At 53.6% G+C, this 5044-nt stretch overlaps 1 pseudogene; it reads left to right on the top strand.

The window, feature by feature from the left end:
- The first annotated feature begins 1923 nt into the window (after nucleotides 1-1923).
- LOC137647381 (5S ribosomal RNA) lies at nucleotides 1924-2041 on the top strand (annotated as a pseudogene).
- Nucleotides 2042-5044: the final 3003 nt, after the last annotated feature.

Below are 5044 nucleotides of genomic sequence, written 5' to 3'. Positions count from 1 at the left end.
CGCGAACCAACGGTATTCCGTCGCGCAGACCAATGGTGTTCCGTCGCGCGAACCGACGGTGTTCCGTCGCGCGAACCGACGGTGTTCCGTCGCGCGAACCGACGGTGTTCCGTCACGCGAACCGACGGTGTTCCGTCGCGCGAACCGATGGTGTTCCATCGCGCGAACGTCGGCTTGATTCCTGCAGTAGCCATTGCTCGCCTACGGGTCATTGCTCGCTTGTGAACTTTCGGATTCCGACCACCAGCTCTCGCCCTTCCTGCGCACTCTCGTCTGCGCTCCTGCGTGCCCGCGCATGGGCGCTTCCACGTTCGGCCACGCGCAAACCATTGATTTACCATTGCGCGAGCGCCAGGGCGATTGCGACCGCGATTCCCGTCGGGGTTTCGCAACATGGCCAGCCTGGCAAGTCTTCTGGAGCGTATTTCCAGAACACGGTCTTCACCCCGTAAACGCAGAGCATGGCACATGCAAGAGCAGGAAGAATCTTCAGGGAGGTCTGAGCAACATTCTTCTTTCCAGAACCTGGGTTAGCCCTTCCTCGTCATTCCCTGGAAGGGTCTTGCCAGGTAGCTTTCCGTTCGAGATTTCTCCGTCGGGCAAGGGTTGACTGGTTTACCCCTTCCTCTTCTCCATCTCGTGGAAGGGGCTTACCAGGTCCTTTCCCTCCTTGGTTGCGACCCGAGGTTTTATACAAGGAAGCTCCAGGAAGGTCATGGGTACTTTCCGCCTCTCGGGCTCAAGCACCTTGGCGTTTCGTCGCCGTTTCGAACTTGCGGGCAAGCTCGAGGTTGGACCATCTAGACGCAGTGACCAAGGGCGTCCTCTCGAGTGTCTCATCCATGGATGTCGACGAGCTCAGACACTCTTCCATCCTTAGGAAGAGCTTGTTTGTGCCCAAGGACAGGGACATGGACAGCGGTTGTGCGGAGGAAGTCGACTTCCGTTTTCACTCCTCCAAGGCGCTTTCTTCCAGACCCTGCAGGCCTCCAGCGCCTCTTCTTTCAACCTCGTCGGCCTAAGTTATCGGACCGGCTACGGCAGCTAAGACAAGGTGTCCAATAGCAGTCCCCTCCTGTCAGGGACAGGTAGCGCAGGAAGCTCTCTTGGGGGGGCATAATCCTAGAGGGAGCGACAGAGTTCACAAACTCTAGGATTGGCAACCCCCCCCCTTGTAGGTCTCACGCTGGGAGGATGCCTAAGGTTACTCATCCGGATAACAGCTTCCCGATGCCAATTCCTGCACGATTTCGTGATCAGCCAAGGATATCGCGCCTCGCTCTTACCATCTCTCCGTTTCTGTCAGCGAATTCAGTGTCACTGAACCTCTATGCCATGGGGTCGGCAAGAGTTTTGCTCGTTTGGGCAGAATGATCCATGCCTTAGGAGAAGGTCCTCCATAGGGTCGTCGACAGCTTTACCCCCCGGCTTCTTCAGTCGATCCTTTCTCGTAGGAAAGCATCTGAGACGGGAATTCCGTAGTTGACCTCTCAGCTCTGTGCACGTTTGTCGAACAAACTTCGTTCAGCGTGGAACATTAGAATCGATCAGACTGGTAACGAGGCGGCGGGACTCCTTAGGCCTTGGATCGGAAGGACGGGTACTTCCAGTTTCCATTCCATCCATCTTCCAGGAAGCTCTTGGAATTCAGCCTAGACTTAAGATGCGGTGTGGCGATCCCGCCGCGGCATCGCAGGTTTTTCCCCAAAGAACTCTCCCTGCTTTCCTCATGGCCGCTCAGGAGCAGGCTAGCGCCTCCTTCGCCTTTTGGAGGTCTGGTCAACTCCGGTAGGCTCGGGTTCGACCTTCTTCAATGCCGGGACAAGCTTCCAGGTCCTTACCATGAGTGAGGGATCATGGTAATTTGCTAGGAGCCTCCTCTACTTCTGCCTCAACATCTGGGGTATCTAGCCATGATATTGAGTCAACGGCCTTACCACGTTGGAAACACTGTTTCTCGTCCGATCAGCGAAGTTAAGCAACGTTGGGCTGGTCAGTACTTGGATGGGTGACCGCCTGGGTACGCCAGATGCTGTTGCCTCCTCCTCCGAGCCTTTCCTTCAGTTGACTGTGGCAAGGCTGAGGAGAGTCGCAGTACCTGTTCACAGTCAAACAGAGCTTTCAGCCCTACCTTGGAATGTTTCCTGGGTCTCTTTTCCTCATTGACCCGTCTAAAGTCCCGAACGGTCGCCTCAGGATAAGTTCCCTGTGGGGCGGCCCAAGTTTCGTTGGTATCAAAGCAACGATTAACCGGACTTTCTGGCCCCTATGGGACCAGCGGAATGTTTAGACCTGCAATGGGTGTTGACCTATGGAACCTCTTGATGGGAGTGGATATTCTCGTCCTTTCCCCACATTTTGATGCTGTTCTCGGACTTGTCAAAGAAAAGGGGGGGCCGCATGTTCCGGTTCAAGCCTATGGTCAGGACCCGAAGGATACCTCTCCATCATTCAGGCAGGCTTAGGGGCCGTAGTCTGGCCCCTCTACAGATCCTACAGTTCCTGCCGAGTCGCTCCGTGCGTGACGACTTCATGGTACTGGCGTATTCCAACCAGCAAGGGACGCATTTTCATACCTTTGCATCTTGCAGTAGAGATACTGAGATGATCCGAGGTCCTCTCTATACCACTATCGGCTCGCTTTTTCCGGGCAGAGGAATGTTCTCTCCGACTATCTGAGCAGAGCCTCGCAGATAGAGGTTACCTGGGGGTCTTTGGCCTTTAGTAGCCAGCAAGTCCTGGCCTGGGGGGCCTGATCGCGACAGCCTGGAACTACAAGCTTCCGCTGTTCTTCCCCCCAGTCTCAGACCCCAAGACTCTTTGGCAAAATGCTTTCTGGTGATGGTGGGACAGCATCGACGCCTGTGTCTTCCCACCATTGTTGTCTGGTGAGAATGGGTCTCAACAAGACCAGGTTGTCTGTCAACTTTTCGATGGCCCTGAGAGCTCCACTGTGACTATACGCGGAACGGTTTCCGGACTCTCTGCTTCCCCTGACGGAACTCCCGGGAGAGCTTCTCCCACGGCACAGGCTACTCAAACAACCACACTACAACATCTTTCACGAGCCGTGGCGTCGCTTCGGCTTCGCGCCTGGAGACACTACGCCGTTTCTTCAAGAAGAGACAACCCGCTACAGTCGCGGAGCGGAGGTCACGTCACCTGCGATAGTCATCCGCAGGGTCTACCAGGCGAAGTGGAGAGTCTTCTGTGGTTGGTGTCGTGGGAGAGATACCTCTTCCCTTGAGGCCTCTTCTCCAGCAATAATGGACTTATTGCTTTTCGGCGGGAGGAAACTCCTTTCCGCTCTCGGCAATGAAGCCTGTCGCTCGGCCTTTCTCTGGCCTTCAGGTTAGAAGGAATAGACATTTTCCTTCCCGCTGGACCTTTCTTCGCTCATGCGAAGCTGCGAACGTCCCTGCCCCCAGTCGGAGTGAGACCTCCTCCATGGAGCATGGTTTGGACTTTTTAGTCCCTTAAGAGATCTTCTCAAGAACCATTATGTCAGGCCCCTGATCGTATTCCGTCTTGGGGGATGGTGCTCCTGCTCACTCTGGCCTCGGCCAGTGTGTAAGCAATCTTCTTGGTCTCGTACGACTCCGCCCTTTCTAAGGAATAGGGGAAGGCAACATTCAGGTTCGCTCCTGAGTTGTTTGCTAGACTCAGAATCTTGGGGTCCCGGCCCTTCGGTCCAGCTCCTTCAAGATTTCGAGTCACCATTCTGTATCAGATGACCCAAACCTTCTCCTTCTTGCCAGTAAAGGAATCGAGGGGTTATCTTTGGGAACAGCTGCAGTTTGTCCTCACGTGCAGCCGGGTTGGGAGCACAGGAAGGACACAGGGGAGAGTCTCCATTATACCTCTTCAGCTCGGACTCAAGGACATTCATCTCGACCTGAATCCAGACGCTCCTCCGTCACGTCCCCCTACAGCACGATGTCGGATACATCGCAACGTCCCTCGCCTTCGAGTAGTACTACTCTGTGACGCAGGTGCTACAAGCTGGAGTCTGGAAGTGTCTAATGACCTTCGCAGCCCGCTTCCTGCAGGACGTGACTCACAGGAGTATCGATACGTTTCTATCGCTCTGCGGTGGCTACACAACAGCTGGTCTAACCTCAGGCTCCTTTTTGGACGGGTAGCAGAAGGTTGAGGGCATTGTTATCAGGTTTTAGTCTGCATGAACGAAAGAAGTATGTCTGGCCCTTACTTCTTTCTTCATTGTCCCCTCTACTGGGGAAGCAGCATCCTGGTCTCTGCATAGCTGACCTCAAACCTCTGCAGGTAAACCATGGTTCCTTGTGTTCCGAGTATTGAGTCAATACTGTCGCGTCCCCCATACCCTGACGAGGTGGTATTGGGAACGTCCTAACTCGGAGTTCCTTCTGGAACTCCAGGTCAACTGCCTAGGACGGGTCACACTTCTTCCTTCACACACAAGCTTATGTAGGCCACACGTTTCCTTGCCAAGCAAGGAACTTGTGAGGTGCAGGGACTCCTTTTCTCGAGTGCGACTCACTCGGATTTTGAGTCCCCGGGTAAAGCCAAAGCCAGTATGGCTGGGGACTTTCCACCCTTCCTAAGGGGTAAGTCACCCAATGTAGATAGCGTGGTTTGTATTTCAGTTACGGAACAAATGACAAATTCGGAGATAATTTGTATTTTTCCTAACCATACAAACCTTAGCTATTTACACATATTTGCCCACCAGCCCTGTCCCCCAAGACAAGTCCTACCTCTAAGTGAAGTGAAGCAGTTCACCGGTGTGTGAGGGGAGGAGGGGTAGCTAGCTACCACTCCCCTACCCCCCCCCCCCGTTAACTAGCGCGGGGGTAATACACCCTCGTTAAATTCTAATGGCTCGCCATTTCAGCTACGCTAAAAGGTAAACCCAATGTAAATAGCTAAGGTTTGTATGGTTAGGAAAAATACAAATTATCTCCGAATTTGTCATATTGGGGAAAACTACCTGTTAAGTAGTTTTTGGACTCTCTTATATAAAGACAATTATGGGGGACTCCAGTGAGAAACTGGGTTTTTTTTG

Source organism: Palaemon carinicauda, chromosome 9, assembly GCF_036898095.1.
Source record: "Palaemon carinicauda isolate YSFRI2023 chromosome 9, ASM3689809v2, whole genome shotgun sequence".
Classification (NCBI taxonomy): domain Eukaryota; kingdom Metazoa; phylum Arthropoda; class Malacostraca; order Decapoda; family Palaemonidae; genus Palaemon; species Palaemon carinicauda.
This window is presented reverse-complemented; position numbering and strand designations above follow the sequence as displayed.